The following is a 22797-nucleotide window of genomic DNA, read 5'->3' on the forward strand; positions in this document are numbered from 1 at the left end:
GTGGTGCTTTAGGGTTTAGGGGAGTGCATTGGTGTTCGGGCAGTGTAGGGGGTCGTGCAGGGGGTAGTGTTTTAGGGTTTAGGGTAGTGCAGTGGTGTTTGGGTAGTGTAGGGGGTCGTGCTGAGAGTAGATTTAGGGTTTAGGGTAGTGCATTGGTGTTTGGGTAGTGTAGGAGGTCGTGCTGAGAGTAGATTTAGGGTTTAGGGTAGTGCAGTGGTGTTTGGGTAGTGTAGGGGTCATGCTGGGGGTAGATTTAGGGTTTAGGGTAGTGCAGTGGTGTTTGGGTAGTGTAGGGAGTCGTGGTGGGGGAGTGTTTTAGGGTTTAGGGTAGTGCAGTGGTGTATTGGTAGTGTAGGAGGTCGTGCTGGGGGTAGTGCTTTAGGGTTTAGGGCAGTGCAGTGGTGTTCGGGCAGTGTAGGGGTCATGCTGGGGGTGGTGCTTTAGGGTAGTGCAGTGGTGTTTGGGTAGTGTCGGGGGTCGTGCAGGGGGTAGTGTTTTAGGGTTTAGGGTAGTGCAGTGGTGTTTGAGTAGTGTAAGGAGTTGTACTGAGAGTAGATTTAGGGTTTAGGGTAGTACAGTGGTGTTTGGGTAGTGTAGGGGGTGGTGCAGGGGTAGATTTAGGATTCAGAGCAGAGGAGTGGTGTTCGGGCAGTGTAGGGGTCATGCTGGGGATAGTGTTTTAGGGTTTAGGGCAGTGCAGTGGTGTTCGGGCAGTGTAGGGGGTCGTGCATGGGGTGGTGTTTTAGGGTTTATGGTAGTGCAGTGGTGTTTGGGTAGTGTAGGGGGTGGTGCTGAGAGTAGATTTAGGGTTTAGGGTAGTGCAGTGGTGTTTGGGTAGTGTGGGGGGTCGTGCTGAGAGTAGATTTAGGGTTTAGGGTAGTGCAGAGGTGTTTGGGTAATGTAGGGGGTCATGCTGGGGGTAGATTTAGGGTTTAGGGTAGTGCAGTGGTGTTTGGGTAGTGTAGGGAGTCGTGGTGGGGGAGTGTTTTAGGGTTTAGGGTAGTGCAGTGGTGTATTGGTAGTGTAGGAGGTCATGCTGGGTGTAGTGCTTTAGGGTTTAGGGCAGTGCAGTGGTGTTCGGGCATTGTAGAGGTCATGCTGGGGGTGGTGCTTTAGGGTTTAGGGTAGTGCAGTGATGTTTGGGTAGTGTCGGGGTCGTGCAGGGGGTAGTGTTTTAGGGTTTAGGGTTGTGCAGTGGTATTTGAGTAGTGTAAGGAGTTGTACTGAGAGTAGATTTAGGGTTTAGGGTAGTACAGTGGTGTTTGGGTTGTGTAGGGGATGGTGCAGGGGTAGATTTAGGATTCAGGGCAGAGGAGTGGTGTTCGGGCAGTGTAGGGGTCATGCTGGGGATAGTGTTTTAGGGTTTAGGGCAGTGCAGTGGTGTTCGGCCAGTGTAGGGGGTCGTGCATGGGGTGGTGTTTCAGGGTTTAGTACAGTGCAGTGGTGTTCGGGCAAAGTAGGGGGTCGTGGTGGGGCTAGTTTTTCAGGGTTTATGGCAGTGCAGTGGTGTTTGGGCAGGGTAGGGGTCGTGCTGACACTGGTGCTTCAGGGTGTAGGGCAGTGCAGTGGTGTTCGGGCAGTGTAGGGGGTCATGCTGGGGCTGGTGTTTCAGGGTTTAGGGTAGTGCCGTGGTGTTTGTGTAGTGTAGGGGGTCATGCTTGTGGTAGTGTTTTAATGTTTAGTTTAGTGCATTGATGTTTGTGTAATGTAGGGGGTCGTGCTTGGGGTACATTTAGGGTTTAGGGTAGTGCAGTGGTATTTGTGTAGTGTAGGGGGTCGTGCTTGGGTAGTGTTTTAGGGTTTAGGGTAGTGCAGTGGTGTTGTTGTAGTGTAGGGGGTCGTGCTGGGGTAGTGGTTTAGGGCTTAGGGTAGTGCAGTGGTGTTTGAGTAGTGTAGGGGGTTGTGCTGAGCATAGATTTGGGGTAGTGCAGTGGTGTTAGGATAGTGTAGGGGGTAGTGCTGGGGGTAGATTTAGGGTTCAGGGTAGTGCATTGGTGTTTGGGTAGTGTTGGGAGTCGTGCTGGGGGGAGTGTTTTAGGGTTTAGAGTAGTGCAATAGTGTTTGGGTAGTGTACGTGGTTCTGCTGGGGGTAGTGTATTAGGGTTTAGAGTAGTGCAGTCGTGTTTGGGTAGTGTAGGGGGTACTAATGGGGGTGGTGTTTTAGGGTTTAGGGTAGTGCTGTGTTGTTTGTGTAGTGTAGGGGGTCGAGCTAGTGGTCGTGTTTTAGGGTTTAGGATAGTGCAGTTGTGTTTGTTGTTGTGTAGGGGGTCGTGCTTGGGGTACATTTAGGGTTTAGGGTAGTCCAGTGGTGTTTGTGTAGTGTAGGGTGTCGTGCTTGCGTAATGTTTTAGGGTTTAGGGTAGTGCAGTGGTGTTGGTGTAGTGTAGGGGGTCGTGTTGGGGTTAGTGTTTTCGGGTTTAGGGTAGTGCAGTGGTGTTTGCATAGTGTAGGGGGTCATGCTGAGGGTAGATTTAGGGTTGTGCAGTGGTGTTTGGGTAGTGTAGGAGGTCGTGCTGGGGTAGATTTAGGGTTTAGGGTAGTGCAGTGTTGTTTGGGTAGTGTAAGGGGTAGTGTTGGGGGTAGATTTAGGGTTTAGTGTAGTGCATTGGTGTTTCGGTAGTGTAGGGAGTCATGCTGGGGGTAGGGTTTTAGGGTTTAGGGTAGTGCAGTGGTGTTTGGGTAGTGTAGGAGGTCGTGCTGTGTGTAGTGTTTTAGGGTTTAGGGTAGTGCAGTGTTTGGGTAGTGTAGGGGGTCGTGCTGGGGGTAGTGGTTTAGGGGAGTGCAGTGGTGTTTGGGTAGTGTAGGGGGTACTGCTGTGGGTAGTGTTTTCAGGTTTAGGGTAGTGCAATGGTGTTTGGGTAGTGTAGGGGGTAGTGCTGGGGCAGTGTTTTAGGGTAGTGCAGTGGAGTTGGGGCAGTGTAGGGGTCGTGCTGGGGGTGGTGTTTTAGGGTTTAGGGCAGTGCAGTGGTGTTCGAGAAGTGTAGGGGGTCATGCTGGGGCTGGTGTTTCAGGGTTTAGGGTTGTGCCGTGGTGTTTGTGTAGTGTAGGGGGTCATTCTGGTGGTAGTGTTTTAATGTTTAGTTTAGTGCATTGATGTTTGTGTAATGTAGGGGGTCGTGCTTGGGGTACATTTAGGGTTTAGGGTAGTGCAGTGGTGTTTGTGTAGTGTAGGGGGTCATGCTTGGGTAGTGTTTTAGGGTTTAGGGTAGTGCAGTGGTGTTGGTGTAGTGTAGGGGGTCGTGCTGGGGTAGTGGTTTAGGGCTTAGGGTAGTGCAGTGGTGTTTGAGTAGTGTAGGGGGTTGGGCTGAGCATAGATTTGGGGTAGTGCAGTGGTGTTAGGATAGTGTAAGGGGTAGTGCTGGGGGTAGATTTAGGGTTCAGGGTAGTGCATTGGTGTTTGGGTAGTGTTGGGAGTCGTGCTGGGGGAGTGTTTTAGGGTTTAGGGTAGTGCAGTCGTGTTTGGGTAGTGTAGGAGGTCATGCTGGGTATAGTGTTTTAGGGTTTAGGGTAGTGCACTGTTTGGGTAGTGTAGGGGGTCGTGCTGGGGGTAGTGGTTTAGGGGAGTGCAGTGGTGTTTGGGTAGTGTAGGGGGTACTGCTGTGGGTAGTGTTTTCGGGTTTCGGGTAGTGCAGTGGTGTTTGGGTAGTGTAGGGGTTAGTGCTGGGGCAGTGTTATAGGGTAGTGCAGTGGAGTTGGGGCAGTGTAGGGGTCGTGCTGGGGGTGGTGTTTTAGGGTTTAGGGCAGTGCAGTGGTGTTCGAGAAGTGTAGGGGGTCATGCTGGGGGTGGTGATTCAGGATTTAGTGCAGTGCAGTGGTGTTTGTGTAGTGTAGAGGGTCGTGCTGGGGGTAGTGTTTTAGGGTTTAGGGTAGTGCAGTGGTGTTTGGGTAGTGTAGGGGGTAGTGCTGATCAGTGTTTTAGGGTAGTGCAGTGGAGTTGGGGTAGTGTAGGGGTCGTGCTGGGGGTGGTGTTTTAGGGTTTAGGGCAGTGCAGTGGTGTTCGAGGAGTGTAGGGGGTCGTTCTGGGGTGGTGTTTTATGGTTTAGGGCAGTGCAGTGGTGTTCGAGCAATGTAGGGGGTTGTGCATGGGTGGTGCTTTAGGGTTTAGGGCAGTTCAGTGGTGTTCGAGAAGTGTAGGGGGCATGCTGGGGGTGGTGTTTCAGGATTTAGTGCAGTGCAGTGGTGTTTGTGTAGTGTAGAGGGTCGTGCTGGGGGTAGTGTTTTAGGGTTTAGGGTAGTGCAGTGGTGTTTGGTTGGTGTAGGGGGTAGTGCTGGTCAGTGTTTTAGGGTAGTGCAGTGGAGTTGGGGTAGTGTAGGGGTTGTGCTGGGGGTGGTGTTTTAGGGTTTGGGACAGTGTAGTGGTGCTCGGGCAGTGTAGGGGGTCATGCTGGGGGTGGTGCTTTAGTGTTTAGGGCAGTGCAGTGGTGTTCGGGCAGTGTACCGGGTCATGCTGGGGGTTGTGCTTTAGGGTTGAGGACAGTGCAGTAGGGTTTGGGCAGTGTAGGGGGTTGTGCTGGGGGTAGTGTTTTAGAGTTTAGGGTAGTGCAGTGGTCTTTGGGTAGCGTAGGGGGGTCGTGCTAGGGGTCAGTGTTTTAGGGTAGTGCAGTGGTGTTGGGGTAGTGTAGGGGGTCGTGCTGGGTTGGTGTTTTAGGGTTTAGGGCAGTGCAGTGGTGTTCGGGCAGTATAGGGGGTCATGCATGGGGTAGTACTTTAGGGTTTAGGGCAGTGCTCTGGTGTTCAGGCAGTATAAGGGGTCATGCTGGGGGTGGTGCTTCAAGGTTTAGGGCAGTGCAGTGGTGTTCGGGTAGTGTAGGGGGTGAGCTGGGGGTGATGTTTTAGGGTTTAGGGGAGTGCATTGGTGTTCGGGCAGTATAGGGGGTCGTGCTGGGGGAGTGTTTTACGGTTTAGGGTAGTGCAGTGGTGTTTGGGTAATGTAGGAGGTCGTGCTGAGGGTAGTGTTTTAGGGTTTAGGGTAGTGCAGTGTTTGGGTAGTGTAGGGGGTCGTGCTGGGGTAGTGGTTTAGGGGAGTGCAGTGGTGTTTGGGTAGTGTAGAGGGTACTGCTGTGGGTAGTGTTTTAGGGTTTAGGGTAGTGCAATGGTGTTTGAGTAGTGTAGGGGATTCTGCTGGGGGTAGTGTTTTAGGGTTAAGGGTAGTGCAGTGGTGTTTGGGTAGTGTAGGGGGTACTGCTGGGGGTTGTGTTTTAGGGTAGTGCAGTGGTTGTTTGGGTAGTGTAGGGGGTCGTGCCGGGGGTAGTGTTTTAGGCTTTAGGGTAGTGCAGTGGTGTTTGTGTAGTATAGGGGATAGTGTTTTAGGGTTTAGGGTAGTGCAGTAGTGTTTGTGTAGTGTATGGGGTCGTGCTGGGGTAGTGTTTTAGGTTTTAGAGTAGTGCAGCGGTGTTTGGGTAGTGTAGGGGGTCGTGTTTTAGTGTTTAGGGTAGTGCAGTGGTGTTTGGGTAGTGTAGGGGGTCTTGCTGGGGGTAGTGTTTTAGGGTAGTGCAATGGTCTTTGGGTAGTGTAAGGGATCGTGCTGGGGGTTAGTGTTTTAGGGTTTAGGGTAGGGCTGTGGTGTTGGGGTAGTGTAGGGGGTTGTGCCGGGGCTGGTGTTTCAGGGTTTAGGGCAGTGCAGTGGTGTTCGGGCAGTGTAGGGGGTCATGCTGGGGGTGGTGTTTCAGGGTTTAGTGCAGTGCAGTGGTGTTTGTGTATTGTAGAGGGTCGTGCTGGGGGTAGTGTTTTAGGGTTTAGGGTAGTGCAGTGGTGTTTGGGTAGTGTAGGGGGTAGTGCTGGGGGCAGTGTTTTAGGGTTTAGGGTAGTGCAATGGTGTTGGGGTAGTGTAGGGGTCGTGCTGGGGGTTGTGTTTTAGGGTTTAGAGCAGTGCAGTGGTGTTCGAGCAATGTAGGGGGTTGTGCATGGGGTGGTGTTTTGGGGTTTAGGGCAGTTCAGTGGTGTTTGGGCAGTGTAGGGGTTGTGCTGCGGGTAGTGTTTTAGGGTTTGGGACAGTGTAGTGGTGCTTGGGCAGTGTAGGGGGTCGTGCTGGGGTTGGTGCTTTAGTGTTTAGGGCAGTGCAGTGGTGTTCGGGCAGTGTACCGGGTCATGCTGGGGGTTGTGCTTTAGGGTTGAGGACAGTGCAGTGATGTTTGGGTAGTGTAGGTGGTTCTGCTGGGGGTAGTGTTTTAGGGTTTAGAGTAGTGCAGTGGTGCTTGGGTAGTGTAGGGGGTACTAATGGGGGTAGTGTTATACGGTAGTGCAGCGGTGTTTGGGTAGTGTAGGGGGTCGTGCTGGGGTTGTGTTTTAGGGTTTACAGTAGTGCTGTGGTGTTTGTGTAGTGTAGGAGGTCGAGCTGGTGCTCGTGTTTTAGGGTTTAGGATAGTGCAGTGGTGTTTGTTGTTGTGTAGGGGGTCGTGCTTGGGGTACATTTAGGGTTTAGGGTAGTGCAGTGGTGTGTGTGTAGTGTAGGGGGTCATGCTTGGGTAGTGTTTTAGGGTTTAGGGTAGTGCAGTGGTGTTGGTGTAGTGTAGGGGGTCGTGCTGGGGTTAGTGTTTTTGGGTTTAGGGTAGTGCAGTGGTGTTTGGGCAGTGTACGGGGTTGTGCTGGGGGTAGTGTTTTAGAGTTTAGGGTAGTGCAGTGGTCTTTGGGTAGCGTAGGGGGGTCGTGCTAGGGGTTAGTGTTTTAGGGTAGTGCAGTGGTGTTGGGGTAGTGTAGGGTGTCAGGCTGGGTTGGTGTTTTAGGGTTTAGGGAAGTGCAGTGGTGTTCGAGCAGTGTAGAGGGTCATGCTTGGGGGGTGTATTATGGTTTAGGGCAGTGCAGTGGTGTTTGGGCAATGTAGGGGGACATGCTGCAGGTGGTGTTTAAGGGTGTAGTGCAGTTCTCTGGTGTTTGGGCAGAGTAGGGGGTCATGCTGGGGGTGGTGCTTTAGGGTTTAGGGAAGTGCAGTGGTGTTCGAGCAGTGTAGAGGGTCGTGCTTGGGGGGTGTATTATGGTTTAGGGCAGTGCAGTGGTGTTCGGGCAATGTAGGGGGACATGCTGCAGGTGGTGTTTAAGGGTGTAGTGCAGTTCTCTGGTGTTTGGGCAGAGTAGGGTGTCATGCTGGGGGTGGTGCTTTAGGGTTTAGGGGAGTGCATTGGTGTTCGGGCAGTGTAGGGGGTCGTGCAGGGGGTAGTGTTTTAGGGTTTAGGGTAGTGCAGTGGTGTTTGGGTAGTGTAGGGGGTCGTGCTGAGAGTAGATTTAGGGTTTAGGGTAGTGCATTGGTGTTTGGGTAGTGTAGGAGGTCGTGCTGAGAGTAGATTTAGGGTTTAGGGTAGTGCAGTGGTGTTTGGGTAGTGTAGGGGTCATGCTGGGGGTAGATTTAGGGTTTAGGGTAGTGCAGTGGTGTTTGGGTAGTGTAGGGAGTCGTGGTGGGGGAGTGTTTTAGGGTTTAGGGTAGTGCAGTGGTGTATTGGTAGTGTAGGAGGTCGTGCTGGGGGTAGTGCTTTAGGGTTTAGGGCAGTGCAGTGGTGTTCGGGCAGTGTAGGGGTCATGCTGGGGGTGGTGCTTTAGGGTAGTGCAGTGGTGTTTGGGTAGTGTCGGGGGTCGTGCAGGGGGTAGTGTTTTAGGGTTTAGGGTAGTGCAGTGGTGTTTGAGTAGTGTAAGGAGTTGTACTGAGAGTAGATTTAGGGTTTAGGGTAGTACAGTGGTGTTTGGGTAGTGTAGGGGGTGGTGCAGGGGTAGATTTAGGATTCAGAGCAGAGGAGTGGTGTTCGGGCAGTGTAGGGGTCATGCTGGGGATAGTGTTTTAGGGTTTAGGGCAGTGCAGTGGTGTTCGGGCAGTGTAGGGGGTCGTGCATGGGGTGGTGTTTTAGGGTTTATGGTAGTGCAGTGGTGTTTGGGTAGTGTAGGGGGTGGTGCTGAGAGTAGATTTAGGGTTTAGGGTAGTGCAGTGGTGTTTGGGTAGTGTGGGGGGTCGTGCTGAGAGTAGATTTAGGGTTTAGGGTAGTGCAGAGGTGTTTGGGTAATGTAGGGGGTCATGCTGGGGGTAGATTTAGGGTTTAGGGTAGTGCAGTGGTGTTTGGGTAGTGTAGGGAGTCGTGGTGGGGGAGTGTTTTAGGGTTTAGGGTAGTGCAGTGGTGTATTGGTAGTGTAGGAGGTCATGCTGGGTGTAGTGCTTTAGGGTTTAGGGCAGTGCAGTGGTGTTCGGGCATTGTAGAGGTCATGCTGGGGGTGGTGCTTTAGGGTTTAGGGTAGTGCAGTGATGTTTGGGTAGTGTCGGGGTCGTGCAGGGGGTAGTGTTTTAGGGTTTAGGGTTGTGCAGTGGTATTTGAGTAGTGTAAGGAGTTGTACTGAGAGTAGATTTAGGGTTTAGGGTAGTACAGTGGTGTTTGGGTTGTGTAGGGGATGGTGCAGGGGTAGATTTAGGATTCAGGGCAGAGGAGTGGTGTTCGGGCAGTGTAGGGGTCATGCTGGGGATAGTGTTTTAGGGTTTAGGGCAGTGCAGTGGTGTTCGGCCAGTGTAGGGGGTCGTACATGGGGTGGTGTTTCAGGGTTTAGTACAGTGCAGTGGTGTTCGGGCAAAGTAGGGGGTCGTGGTGGGGCTAGTTTTTCAGGGTTTATGGCAGTGCAGTGGTGTTTGGGCAGGGTAGGGGTCGTGCTGACACTGGTGCTTCAGGGTGTAGGGCAGTGCAGTGGTGTTCGGGCAGTGTAGGGGGTCATGCTGGGGCTGGTGTTTCAGGGTTTAGGGTAGTGCCGTGGTGTTTGTGTAGTGTAGGGGGTCATGCTTGTGGTAGTGTTTTAATGTTTAGTTTAGTGCATTGATGTTTGTGTAATGTAGGGGGTCGTGCTTGGGGTACATTTAGGGTTTAGGGTAGTGCAGTGGTATTTGTGTAGTGTAGGGGGTCGTGCTTGGGTAGTGTTTTAGGGTTTAGGGTAGTGCAGTGGTGTTGTTGTAGTGTAGGGGGTCGTGCTGGGGTAGTGGTTTAGGGCTTAGGGTAGTGCAGTGGTGTTTGAGTAGTGTAGGGGGTTGTGCTGAGCATAGATTTGGGGTAGTGCAGTGGTGTTAGGATAGTGTAGGGGGTAGTGCTGGGGGTAGATTTAGGGTTCAGGGTAGTGCATTGGTGTTTGGGTAGTGTTGGGAGTCGTGCTGGGGGGAGTGTTTTAGGGTTTAGAGTAGTGCAATAGTGTTTGGGTAGTGTACGTGGTTCTGCTGGGGGTAGTGTATTAGGGTTTAGAGTAGTGCAGTCGTGTTTGGGTAGTGTAGGGGGTACTAATGGGGGTGGTGTTTTAGGGTTTAGGGTAGTGCTGTGTTGTTTGTGTAGTGTAGGGGGTCGAGCTAGTGGTCGTGTTTTAGGGTTTAGGATAGTGCAGTTGTGTTTGTTGTTGTGTAGGGGGTCATGCTTGGGGTACATTTAGGGTTTAGGGTAGTCCAGTGGTGTTTGTGTAGTGTAGGGTGTCGTGCTTGCGTAATGTTTTAGGGTTTAGGGTAGTGCAGTGGTGTTGGTGTAGTGTAGGGGGTCGTGTTGGGGTTAGTGTTTTCGGGTTTAGGGTAGTGCAGTGGTGTTTGCATAGTGTAGGGGGTCATGCTGAGGGTAGATTTAGGGTTGTGCAGTGGTGTTTGGGTAGTGTAGGAGGTCGTGCTGGGGTAGATTTAGGGTTTAGGGTAGTGCAGTGTTGTTTGGGTAGTGTAAGGGGTAGTGTTGGGGGTAGATTTAGGGTTTAGTGTAGTGCATTGGTGTTTCGGTAGTGTAGGGAGTCATGCTGGGGGTAGGGTTTTAGGGTTTAGGGTAGTGCAGTGGTGTTTGGGTAGTGTAGGAGGTCGTGCTGTGTGTAGTGTTTTAGGGTTTAGGGTAGTGCAGTGTTTGGGTAGTGTAGGGGGTCGTGCTGGGGGTAGTGGTTTAGGGGAGTGCAGTGGTGTTTGGGTAGTGTAGGGGGTACTGCTGTGGGTAGTGTTTTCAGGTTTAGGGTAGTGCAATGGTGTTTGGGTAGTGTAGGGGGTAGTGCTGGGGCAGTGTTTTAGGGTAGTGCAGTGGAGTTGGGGCAGTGTAGGGGTCGTGCTGGGGGTGGTGTTTTAGGGTTTAGGGCAGTGCAGTGGTGTTCGAGAAGTGTAGGGGGTCATGCTGGGGCTGGTGTTTCAGGGTTTAGGGTTGTGCCGTGGTGTTTGTGTAGTGTAGGGGGTCATTCTGGTGGTAGTGTTTTAATGTTTAGTTTAGTGCATTGATGTTTGTGTAATGTAGGGGGTCGTGCTTGGGGTACATTTAGGGTTTAGGGTAGTGCAGTGGTGTTTGTGTAGTGTAGGGGGTCATGCTTGGGTAGTGTTTTAGGGTTTAGGGTAGTGCAGTGGTGTTGGTGTAGTGTAGGGGGTCGTGCTGGGGTAGTGGTTTAGGGCTTAGGGTAGTGCAGTGGTGTTTGAGTAGTGTAGGGGGTTGGGCTGAGCATAGATTTGGGGTAGTGCAGTGGTGTTAGGATAGTGTAGGGGGTAGTGCTGGGGGTAGATTTAGGGTTCAGGGTAGTGCATTGGTGTTTGGGTAGTGTTGGGAGTCGTGCTGGGGGAGTGTTTTAGGGTTTAGGGTAGTGCAGTCGTGTTTGGGTAGTGTAGGAGGTCATGCTGGGTATAGTGTTTTAGGGTTTAGGGTAGTGCACTGTTTGGGTAGTGTAGGGGGTCGTGCTGGGGGTAGTGGTTTAGGGGAGTGCAGTGGTGTTTGGGTAGTGTAGGGGGTACTGCTGTGGGTAGTGTTTTCGGGTTTCGGGTAGTGCAGTGGTGTTTGGGTAGTGTAGGGGTTAGTGCTGGGGCAGTGTTATAGGGTAGTGCAGTGGAGTTGGGGCAGTGTAGGGGTCGTGCTGGGGGTGGTGTTTTAGGGTTTAGGGCAGTGCAGTGGTGTTCGAGAAGTGTAGGGGGTCATGCTGGGGGTGGTGATTCAGGATTTAGTGCAGTGCAGTGGTGTTTGTGTAGTGTAGAGGGTCGTGCTGGGGGTAGTGTTTTAGGGTTTAGGGTAGTGCAGTGGTGTTTGGGTAGTGTAGGGGGTAGTGCTGATCAGTGTTTTAGGGTAGTGCAGTGGAGTTGGGGTAGTGTAGGGGTCGTGCTGGGGGTGGTGTTTTAGGGTTTAGGGCAGTGCAGTGGTGTTCGAGGAGTGTAGGGGGTCGTTCTGGGGTGGTGTTTTATGGTTTAGGGCAGTGCAGTGGTGTTCGAGCAATGTAGGGGGTTGTGCATGGGGTGGTGCTTTAGGGTTTAGGGCAGTTCAGTGGTGTTCGAGAAGTGTAGGGGGTCATGCTGGGGGTGGTGTTTCAGGATTTAGTGCAGTGCAGTGGTGTTTGTGTAGTGTAGAGGGTCGTGCTGGGGGTAGTGTTTTAGGGTTTAGGGTAGTGCAGTGGTGTTTGGTTGGTGTAGGGGGTAGTGCTGGTCAGTGTTTTAGGGTAGTGCAGTGGAGTTGGGGTAGTGTAGGGGTTGTGCTGGGGGTGGTGTTTTAGGGTTTGGGACAGTGTAGTGGTGCTCGGGCAGTGTAGGGGGTCATGCTGGGGGTGGTGCTTTAGTGTTTAGGGCAGTGCAGTGGTGTTCGGGCAGTGTACCGGGTCATGCTGGGGGTTGTGCTTTAGGGTTGAGGACAGTGCAGTAGGGTTTGGGCAGTGTAGGGGGTTGTGCTGGGGGTAGTGTTTTAGAGTTTAGGGTAGTGCAGTGGTCTTTGGGTAGCGTAGGGGGGTCGTGCTAGGGGTCAGTGTTTTAGGGTAGTGCAGTGGTGTTGGGGTAGTGTAGGGGGTCGTGCTGGGTTGGTGTTTTAGGGTTTAGGGCAGTGCAGTGGTGTTCGGGCAGTATAGGGGGTCATGCATGGGGTAGTACTTTAGGGTTTAGGGCAGTGCTCTGGTGTTCAGGCAGTATAAGGGGTCATGCTGGGGGTGGTGCTTCAAGGTTTAGGGCAGTGCAGTGGTGTTCGGGTAGTGTAGGGGGTGAGCTGGGGGTGATGTTTTAGGGTTTAGGGGAGTGCATTGGTGTTCGGGCAGTATAGGGGGTCGTGCTGGGGGAGTGTTTTACGGTTTAGGGTAGTGCAGTGGTGTTTGGGTAATGTAGGAGGTCGTGCTGAGGGTAGTGTTTTAGGGTTTAGGGTAGTGCAGTGGTGTTTGAGTAGTGTAAGGAGTTGTACTGAGAGTAGATTTAGGGTTTAGGGTAGTACAGTGGTGTTTGGGTAGTGTAGGGGGTGGTGCAGGGGTAGATTTAGGATTCAGAGCAGAGGAGTGGTGTTCGGGCAGTGTAGGGGTCATGCTGGGGATAGTGTTTTAGGGTTTAGGGCAGTGCAGTGGTGTTCGGGCAGTGTAGGGGGTCGTGCATGGGGTGGTGTTTTAGGGTTTATGGTAGTGCAGTGGTGTTTGGGTAGTGTAGGGGGTGGTGCTGAGAGTAGATTTAGGGTTTAGGGTAGTGCAGTGGTGTTTGGGTAGTGTGGGGGGTCGTGCTGAGAGTAGATTTAGGGTTTAGGGTAGTGCAGAGGTGTTTGGGTAATGTAGGGGGTCATGCTGGGGGTAGATTTAGGGTTTAGGGTAGTGCAGTGGTGTTTGGGTAGTGTAGGGAGTCGTGGTGGGGGAGTGTTTTAGGGTTTAGGGTAGTGCAGTGGTGTATTGGTAGTGTAGGAGGTCATGCTGGGTGTAGTGCTTTAGGGTTTAGGGCAGTGCAGTGGTGTTCGGGCATTGTAGAGGTCATGCTGGGGGTGGTGCTTTAGGGTTTAGGGTAGTGCAGTGATGTTTGGGTAGTGTCGGGGTCGTGCAGGGGGTAGTGTTTTAGGGTTTAGGGTTGTGCAGTGGTATTTGAGTAGTGTAAGGAGTTGTACTGAGAGTAGATTTAGGGTTTAGGGTAGTACAGTGGTGTTTGGGTTGTGTAGGGGATGGTGCAGGGGTAGATTTAGGATTCAGGGCAGAGGAGTGGTGTTCGGGCAGTGTAGGGGTCATGCTGGGGATAGTGTTTTAGGGTTTAGGGCAGTGCAGTGGTGTTCGGCCAGTGTAGGGGGTCGTGCATGGGGTGGTGTTTCAGGGTTTAGTACAGTGCAGTGGTGTTCGGGCAAAGTAGGGGGTCGTGGTGGGGCTAGTTTTTCAGGGTTTATGGCAGTGCAGTGGTGTTTGGGCAGGGTAGGGGTCGTGCTGACACTGGTGCTTCAGGGTGTAGGGCAGTGCAGTGGTGTTCGGGCAGTGTAGGGGGTCATGCTGGGGCTGGTGTTTCAGGGTTTAGGGTAGTGCCGTGGTGTTTGTGTAGTGTAGGGGGTCATGCTTGTGGTAGTGTTTTAATGTTTAGTTTAGTGCATTGATGTTTGTGTAATGTAGGGGGTCGTGCTTGGGGTACATTTAGGGTTTAGGGTAGTGCAGTGGTATTTGTGTAGTGTAGGGGGTCGTGCTTGGGTAGTGTTTTAGGGTTTAGGGTAGTGCAGTGGTGTTGTTGTAGTGTAGGGGGTCGTGCTGGGGTAGTGGTTTAGGGCTTAGGGTAGTGCAGTGGTGTTTGAGTAGTGTAGGGGGTTGTGCTGAGCATAGATTTGGGGTAGTGCAGTGGTGTTAGGATAGTGTAGGGGGTAGTGCTGGGGGTAGATTTAGGGTTCAGGGTAGTGCATTGGTGTTTGGGTAGTGTTGGGAGTCGTGCTGGGGGGAGTGTTTTAGGGTTTAGAGTAGTGCAATAGTGTTTGGGTAGTGTACGTGGTTCTGCTGGGGGTAGTGTATTAGGGTTTAGAGTAGTGCAGTCGTGTTTGGGTAGTGTAGGGGGTACTAATGGGGGTGGTGTTTTAGGGTTTAGGGTAGTGCTGTGTTGTTTGTGTAGTGTAGGGGGTCGAGCTAGTGGTCGTGTTTTAGGGTTTAGGATAGTGCAGTTGTGTTTGTTGTTGTGTAGGGGGTCGTGCTTGGGGTACATTTAGGGTTTAGGGTAGTCCAGTGGTGTTTGTGTAGTGTAGGGTGTCGTGCTTGCGTAATGTTTTAGGGTTTAGGGTAGTGCAGTGGTGTTGGTGTAGTGTAGGGGGTCGTGTTGGGGTTAGTGTTTTCGGGTTTAGGGTAGTGCAGTGGTGTTTGCATAGTGTAGGGGGTCATGCTGAGGGTAGATTTAGGGTTGTGCAGTGGTGTTTGGGTAGTGTAGGAGGTCGTGCTGGGGTAGATTTAGGGTTTAGGGTAGTGCAGTGTTGTTTGGGTAGTGTAAGGGGTAGTGTTGGGGGTAGATTTAGGGTTTAGTGTAGTGCATTGGTGTTTCGGTAGTGTAGGGAGTCATGCTGGGGGTAGGGTTTTAGGGTTTAGGGTAGTGCAGTGGTGTTTGGGTAGTGTAGGAGGTCGTGCTGTGTGTAGTGTTTTAGGGTTTAGGGTAGTGCAGTGTTTGGGTAGTGTAGGGGGTCGTGCTGGGGGTAGTGGTTTAGGGGAGTGCAGTGGTGTTTGGGTAGTGTAGGGGGTACTGCTGTGGGTAGTGTTTTCAGGTTTAGGGTAGTGCAATGGTGTTTGGGTAGTGTAGGGGGTAGTGCTGGGGCAGTGTTTTAGGGTAGTGCAGTGGAGTTGGGGCAGTGTAGGGGTCGTGCTGGGGGTGGTGTTTTAGGGTTTAGGGCAGTGCAGTGGTGTTCGAGAAGTGTAGGGGGTCATGCTGGGGCTGGTGTTTCAGGGTTTAGGGTTGTGCCGTGGTGTTTGTGTAGTGTAGGGGGTCATTCTGGTGGTAGTGTTTTAATGTTTAGTTTAGTGCATTGATGTTTGTGTAATGTAGGGGGTCGTGCTTGGGGTACATTTAGGGTTTAGGGTAGTGCTGTGGTGTTTGTGTAGTGTAAGGGGTCGTGCTTCGGTAGTGTTTTAGGGTTTAGGGTAGGGCAGTGGTGTTGCTGTAGTATAGGGGTCATGCTGGGGATAGTGTTTTTGGGTTTAGGGTAGTGCAGTGGTGTTTGAGTAGTGTAGGGGGTTGGGCTGAGCATAGATTTGGGGTAGTGCAGTGGTGTTAGGATAGTGTAGGGGGTAGTGCTGGGGGTAGATTTAGGGTTCAGGGTAGTGCATTGGTGTTTGGGTAGTGTTGGGAGTCGTGCTGGGGGAGTGTTTTAGGGTTTAGGGTAGTGCAGTCGTGTTTGGGTAGTGTAGGAGGTCATGCTGGGTATAGTGTTTTAGGGTTTAGGGTAGTGCACTGTTTGGGTAGTGTAGGGGGTCGTGCTGGGGGTAGTGGTTTAGGGGAGTGCAGTGGTGTTTGGGTAGTGTAGGGGGTACTGCTGTGGGTAGTGTTTTCGGGTTTCGGGTAGTGCAGTGGTGTTTGGGTAGTGTAGGGGTTAGTGCTGGGGCAGTGTTATAGGGTAGTGCAGTGGAGTTGGGGCAGTGTAGGGGTCGTGCTGGGGGTGGTGTTTTAGGGTTTAGGGCAGTGCAGTGGTGTTCGAGAAGTGTAGGGGGTCATGCTGGGGGTGGTGATTCAGGATTTAGTGCAGTGCAGTGGTGTTTGTGTAGTGTAGAGGGTCGTGCTGGGGGTAGTGTTTTAGGGTTTAGGGTAGTGCAGTGGTGTTTGGGTAGTGTAGGGGGTAGTGCTGATCAGTGTTTTAGGGTAGTGCAGTGGAGTTGGGGTAGTGTAGGGGTCGTGCTGGGGGTGGTGTTTTAGGGTTTAGGGCAGTGCAGTGGTGTTCGAGGAGTGTAGGGGGTCGTTCTGGGGTGGTGTTTTATGGTTTAGGGCAGTGCAGTGGTGTTCGAGCAATGTAGGGGGTTGTGCATGGGGTGGTGCTTTAGGGTTTAGGGCAGTTCAGTGGTGTTCGAGAAGTGTAGGGGGTCATGCTGGGGGTGGTGTTTCAGGATTTAGTGCAGTGCAGTGGTGTTTTTGTAGTGTAGAGGGTCGTGCTGGGGGTAGTGTTTTAGGGTTTAGGGTAGTGCAGTGGTGTTTGGTTGGTGTAGGGGGTAGTGCTGGTCAGTGTTTTAGGGTAGTGCAGTGGAGTTGGGGTAGTGTAGGGGTTGTGCTGGGGGTGGTGTTTTAGGGTTTGGGACAGTGTAGTGGTGCTCGGGCAGTGTAGGGGGTCATGCTGGGGGTGGTGCTTTAGTGTTTAGGGCAGTGCAGTGGTGTTCGGGCAGTGTACCGGGTCATGCTGGGGGTTGTGCTTTAGGGTTGAGGACAGTGCAGTAGGGTTTGGGCAGTGTAGGGGGTTGTGCTGGGGGTAGTGTTTTAGAGTTTAGGGTAGTGCAGTGGTCTTTGGGTAGCGTAGGGGGGTCGTGCTAGGGGTCAGTGTTTTAGGGTAGTGCAGTGGTGTTGGGGTAGTGTAGGGGGTCGTGCTGGGTTGGTGTTTTAGGGTTTAGGGCAGTGCAGTGGTGTTCGGGCAGTATAGGGGGTCATGCATGGGGTAGTACTTTAGGGTTTAGGGCAGTGCTCTGGTGTTCAGGCAGTATAAGGGGTCATGCTGGGGGTGGTGCTTCAAGGTTTAGGGCAGTGCAGTGGTGTTCGGGTAGTGTAGGGGGTGAGCTGGGGGTGATGTTTTAGGGTTTAGGGGAGTGCATTGGTGTTCGGGCAGTATAGGGGGTCGTGCAGGGGGTAGTGTTTTAGGGTTTAGTGTAGTGCAGTGGTGTTTGGGTAGTGTAGGGGGTTGTGCTGAGAGTAGATTTAGGGTTTTGGGTAGTGCAGTGGTGTTTGGGTAGTGTAGGGGGTAGTGCTGAGACTAGATTTAGGGTTTAGGGTAGTACAGTGGTGTTTGGGTAGTGTAGGGGGTTTTGCTGGGGGTAGATTCATGGTTTAGAGTAGTGCAGTGTTGTTTGGGTAGTGTAGGGAGTCGTGCTGGGGGGAGTGTTTTAGGGTTTAGGGTAGTGCAGGGGTGTTTGGGTAGTGTAGGAGGTCGTGCTGGGGGTAGTGTTTTATGGTTTAGGGCAGTGCAGTGGTGCCCGGGCAGTGTAGGGGTGGTGCTGGGGGTGGTGCTTTAGGGTTTATGGTAGTGCAGTGGTGTTTGGGTAGTATAGGGGGTCGTGCAGGGGGTAGTGTTTTAGGGTTTAGGGTAGTGCAGTGGTGTTTGAGTAGTGTAGGGAGTTGTGCTGAGAGTAGATTTAGGGTTTAGGGTAGTACAGTGGTGTTTGGGTAGTGTAGGGGGTGGTGCAGGGGGTGGTGATTCAGGGTTTAGTGCAGTGCAGTGGTGTTCAACAGTGTAGGGGGTCTTGCTGGGGTGGTGTTTCAGGGTTTAGGGCAGTGGTGTTTGGGCAGTGTATGGGGTCATGCTGGGGTGGTGTTTCAGGGTTTAGGGCAGTGCAGTGGTGTTCGGGCAGTGTAGGGGGTCGTGCTGGGGCTGGTGTTTCAGGGTTTAGGGTAGTGCTGTGGTGTGTGTCTAGTGTAGGGGGTCATGCTGGTGGTAATGTTTTAGTGTTTAGTGTAGTGCAGTGATGTTTGTGTAGTGTAGGGGGTCATTCTTGGGGTACATTTAGGGTTTAGGGTAGTGCAGTGGTGTTTGTGTAGTGTAGGGGGTCGTGCTTGGGTAGTGTTTTAGGGTTTAGGGTAGTGAAGTGGTGTTGGTGTAGTATAGGCGGTCGTGCTGGGGGTAGTGTTTTAGGGTTTAGGGTAGTGCAGTGGTGTTTGGGTAGTGTAGGGTGTTGTGCTGATGGTAGATTTAGGGTAGTGCAGTGGTTTTGGGATAGTGTAGGGGTAGTGCTGGAGGTAGATTTATGGTTTAGGGTAGTGCAATGGTGTTTGGGTAGTGTTGGGAGTTGTGCTGGGGTAGTGTTTTAGGGTTTAGGGTAGTGCAGTGTTTGGGCAGTGTAGGGGGTCGTGCTGGGATGGTGGTTTAGGGGAGTGCAGTGGTGTTTGGGTAGTGTAGAGGGTACTGCTGTGGGTAGTGTTTTAGGGTTTAGGGTAGTGCAACGGTGTTTGGGTAGTGTAGGGGGTTCTGCCGGGGGTAGTGTTTTAGGGTTTAGAGTAGTGCAGTGGTGTTTGGGTAGTGTAGGGGGTACTAATGGGGGTAGTGTTTTAGGGTAGTGCAGCGGTGTTTGGGTAGTGTAGGGGGTCGTGCTGGGGGTAGTGTTTTAGGGTTTAGGGTAGTGCTGTGGTGTTTGTTGTAGTGTAGGGGGTCGTGCTTGGGGTACATTTAGGGTTTAGGGTAGTGCTGTGGTGTTTGTGTAGTGTAAGGGGTCGTGCTTCGGTAGTGTTTTAGGGTTTAGGGTAGGGCAGTGGTGTTGCTGTAGTATAGGGGTCATGCTGGGGATAGTGTTTTTGGGTTTAGGGTAGTGCAGTGGTGTTTGGGTAGTGTAGGGGGTTGTGCTGGGGGTAGTGTTTTAGGGGTTAGGGTAGTGCAGTGGTGTTTGGGTAGTGTAGGGGTTGTGATGGGGATAATGTTTTAGGGTTTAGGGCAGTGCGGTGGTGTTCAGGTAGTGTACGGGGTCGTGCTGGGGGTGGTGTTTTATGGTTTAGGGCAGTGCTGTGGTGTTCGAGCAGTGTAGGGGCTTATGCATGGGGTAGTGCTTTAGGGTTTAGGGCAGTGCAGTGGTGCTAGGGTAGTGTAGGGGGTCATGCTGGGGTTGATTTAGGGTTTGGGGTAGTGCAGTGGTGTTTGGGTAGTGTAGGGGGTAGTGCTGGGGGTAGATTTAGGGTTTAGGGTAGTGCATTATTGTTTGGGTAGTGTAGGAGTCGTGCTGGGGGAGTGTTTTACGGTTTAGGGTAGTGCAGTGGTGTTTGGGTAATGTAGGAGGTCGTGCTGAGGGTAGTGTTTTAGGGTTTAGGGTAGTGCAGTGTTTGGGTAGTGTAGGGGGTCGTGCTGGGGTAGTGGTTTAGCGGAGTGCAGTGGTGTTTGGGTAGTGTAGAGGGTACTGCTGTGGGTAGTGTTTTAGGGTTTAGGGTAGTGCAATGGTGTTTGAGTAGTGTAGGGGATTCTGCTGGGGGTAGTGTTTTAGGGTTAAGGGTAGTGCAGTGGTGTTTGGGTAGTGTAGGGGGTACTGCTGGGGGTTGTGTTTTAGGGTAGTGCAGTGGTTGTTTGGGTAGTGTAGGGGGTCGTGCCGGGGGTAGTGTTTTAGGCTTTAGGGTAGTGCAGTGGTGTTTGTGTAGTATAGGGGATAGTGTTTTAGGGTTTAGGGTAGTGCAGTAGTGTTTGTGTAGTGTATGGGGTCGTGCTGGGGTAGTGTTTTAGGTTTTAGAGTAGTGCAGCGGTGTTTGGGTAGTGTAGGGGGTCGTGTTTTAGTGTTTAGGGTAGTGCAGTGGTGTTTGGGTAGTGTAGGGGGTCTTGCTGGGGGTAGTGTTTTAGGGTAGTGCAATGGTCTTTGGGTAGTGTAAGGGATCGTGCTGGGGGTTAGTGTTTTAGGGTTTAGGGTAGGGCTGTGGTGTTGGGGTAGTGTAGGGGGTTGTGCCGGGGCTGGTGTTTCAGGGTTTAGGGCAGTGCAGTGGTGTTCGGGCAGTGTAGGGGGTCATGCTGGGGGTGGTGTTTCAGGGTTTAGTGCAGTGCAGTGGTGTTTGTGTATTGTAGAGGGTCGTGCTGGGGGTAGTGTTTTAGGGTTTAGGGTAGTGCAGTGGTGTTTGGGTAGTGTAGGGGGTAGTGCTGGGGGCAGTGTTTTAGGGTTTAGGGTAGTGCAATGGTGTTGGGGTAGTGTAGGGGTCGTGCTGGGGGTTGTGTTTTAGGGTTTAGAGCAGTGCAGTGGTGTTCGAGCAATGTAGGGGGTTGTGCATGGGGTGGTGTTTTGGGGTTTAGGGCAGTTCAGTGGTGTTTGGGCAGTGTAGGGGTTGTGCTGCGGGTAGTGTTTTAGGGTTTGGGACAGTGTAGTGGTGCTTGGGCAGTGTAGGGGGTCGTGCTGGGGTTGGTGCTTTAGTGTTTAGGGCAGTGCAGTGGTGTTCGGGCAGTGTACCGGGTCATGCTGGGGGTTGTGCTTTAGGGTTGAGGACAGTGCAGTGGTGTTTGGGCAGTGTAGGGGGTTGTGCTGGGGGTAGTGTTTTAGAGTTTAGGGTAGTGCAGTGGTCTTTGGGTAGCGTAGGGGGGTCGTGCTAGGGGTCAGTGTTTTAGGGTAGTGCAGTGGTGTTGGGGTAGTGTAGGGGGGCGTGCTGGGTTGGTATTTTAGGGTTTAGGGCAGTGCAGTGGTGTTCGGGCAGTGTAGGGGGTCATGCTGGGGGTGGTGCTTCAAGGTTTTGGGCAGTGCTCTGGTGTTCGGGTAGTGTAGGGGTGAGCTGGGGGTGATGTTTTAGGGTTTAGGGGAGTGCATTGGTGTTCGGGCAGTATAGGGGGTCGTGCAGGGGGTAGTGTTTTAGGGTTTAGTGTAGTGCAGTGGTGTTTGGGTAGTGTAGGGGGTTGTGCTGAGAGTAGATTTAGGGTTCTGGGTAGTGCAGTGGTGTTTGGGTAGTGTAGGGGGTCGTGCTGAGAGTAGATTTAGGGTTTAGGGTAGTACAGTGGTGTTTGGGTAGTGTAGGGGGTCATGCTGGGGGTAGATTTAGGGTTTAGAGTAGTGCAGTGTTGTTTGGGTAGTGTAGGGAGTCGTGCTGGGGGGAGTGTTTTAGGGTTTAGGGTAGTGCAGTGGTGTTTGGGTAGTGTAGGAGGTCGTGCTGGGGGTAGTGTTTTACGGTTTAGGGCAGTGCAGTGGTGCTCGGGCAGTGTAGGGGTCGTGCTGGGGGTGGTGCTATAGGGTTTATGGTAGTGCAGTGGTGTTTGGGTTGTATAGGGGTCGTGCAGGGGGTAGTGTTTTAGGGTTTAGGGTAGTGCAGTGGTGTTTGGGTAGTGTAGGGGGTGGTGCAGGGGTAGATTTAGGGTTTAGGGCAGAGCAGTGGTGTTCGGGCAGTGTAGGGATAATGCTGGGGATAGTGTTTTAGGGTTTAGGGCAGTGCAGTGGTGTTTTGGCAGTGTAGGGGGTCGTGCAGGGGGTGGTGATTCAGGGTTTAGTGCAGTGCAGTGGTGTTCAAACAGTGTAGGGGGTCTTGCTGGGGTGGTGTTTCAGGGTTTAGGGCAGTGGTGTTTGGGCAGTGTATGGAGTCATGCTGGGGTGGTGTTTCAGGGTTTATGGCAGTGCAGTGGTGTTCGGGCAGTGTAGGGGGTCGTGCTGGGGCTGGTGTTTCAGGGTTTAGGGTAGTGCTGTGGTGTGTGTCTAGTGTAGGGGGTCATGCTGGTGGTAATGTTTTAGAGTTTAGTGCAGTGCAGTGATGTTTGTGTAGTGTAGGGGGTCATTCTTGGGGTACATTTAGGGTTTAGGGTAGTACAGTGGTGTTTGTGTAGTGTAGGGGGTCGTGCTTGGGTAGTGTTTTAGGGTTTAGGGTAGTGAAGTGGTGTTGGTGTAGTATAGGCGGTCGTGTTGGGGTAGTGTTTTAGGGTTTAGGGTAGTGCAGTGGTGTTTGGGTAGTGTAGGGTGTTGTGCTGATGGTAGATTTAGGGTAGTGCAGTGGTGTTTAAATAGTGTAGGGGTAGTGCTGGGGCTCGATTTATGGTTTAGGGTAGTGCAATGGTGTTTGGGTAGTGTTGGGAGTCGTGCTGGGGTAGTGTTTTAGGGTTTAGGGTAGTGCAGTGTTTGGGCAGTGTAGGGGGTCGTGCTGGGATGGTGGTTTAGGGGAGTGCAGTGGTGTTTGGGTAGTGTAGGGGGTACTGCTGTGGGTAGTGTTTTAGGGTTTAGGGTAGTGCAACGGTGTTTGGGTAGTGTAAGGGGTTCTGCCGGGGGTAGTGTTTTAGGGTTTAGAGTAGTGCAGTGGTGTTTGGGTAGTGTAGGGGGTACTAATGGGGGAAGTGTTTTAGGGTAGTGCAGCGGTGTTTGGGTAGTGTAGGGGGTCGTGCTGGGGGTAGTGTTTTAGGGTTTAGGGTAGTGCTGTGGTGTTTGTTGTAGTGTAGGGGGTCGTGCTTGGGGTACATTTAGGGTTTAGGGTAGTGCTGTGGTGTTTGTGTAGTGTAAGGGGTCGTGCTTGGGTAGTGTTTTAGGGTTTAGGGTAGGGCAGTGGTGTTGCTGTAGTATAGGGGTCATGCTGGGGATAGTGTTTTTGGGTTTAGGGTAGTGCAGTGGTGTTTGGGTAGTGTAGGAGGTCGTGCTGGGGGTAGTGTTTTAGGGTTTAGGGTAGTGCAGTGGTGTTTGGGTAGTGTAGGGGTTGTGATGGGGGTAATGTTTTAGGGTTTAGGGCAGTGCGGTGGTGTTCAGGTAGTGTAGGGGGTCGTGCTGGGGGTGGTGTTTTACGGTTTAGGGCAGTGCTGTGGTGTTCGAGCAGTGTAGGGGTTTAAGCATGTGGTAGTGCTTTAGGGTTTAGGGCAGTGCAGTGGTGCTAGGGTAGTGTAGGGGGTCATGCTGGGGTTGATTTATGGTTTGGGGTAGTGCAGTGGTGTTTGGGTAGTGTAGGGGGTAGTGCTGGGGGTAGATTTAGGGTTTAGGGTAGTGCATTGTTGTTTGGGTAGTGTAGGAGTCGTGCTGGGGGAGTATTTTACGGTTTAGGGTAGTGCAGTGGTGTTTGGGTAATGTAGGAGGTCGTGCTGAGGGTAGTGTTTTAGGGTTTAGGGTAGTGCAGTGTTTGGGTAGTGTAGGGGGTCATGCTGGGGTAGTGGTTTAGGGGAGTGCAGTGGTGTTTGGGTAGTGTAGGGGGTACTGCTGTGGGTAGTGTTTTAGGGTTTAGGGTAGTGTAATGGTGTTTGCGTAGTGTAGGGGATTCTGCTGGGGGTAGTGTTTTAGGTTTAAGGGTAGTGCAGTGGTGTTTGGGTAGTGTAGGGGGTACTGCTGGGGGTTGTGTTTTAGGGTAGTGCAGTGGTTGTTTGGGTAGTGTAGGGGGTCATGCCGGGTGTAGTGTTTTAGGGTTTAGGGTAGTGCAGTGGTGTTTGTGTAGTATAGGGGGTATTGTTTTAGGGTTTAGGGTTGTGCAGCGGTGTTTGTGTAGTGTATGGGGTCGTGCTGGGGTAGTGTTTTAGGTTTTAGAGTAGTGCAGCGGTGTTTGTGTAGTGTAGGGGGTCGTGTTTTAGTGTTTAGGGTAGTGCAGTGGTG

Source organism: Triturus cristatus, chromosome 1_1 (genome assembly GCF_964204655.1).
Source record: "Triturus cristatus chromosome 1_1, aTriCri1.1, whole genome shotgun sequence".
Lineage (NCBI taxonomy): Eukaryota > Metazoa > Chordata > Amphibia > Caudata > Salamandridae > Triturus > Triturus cristatus.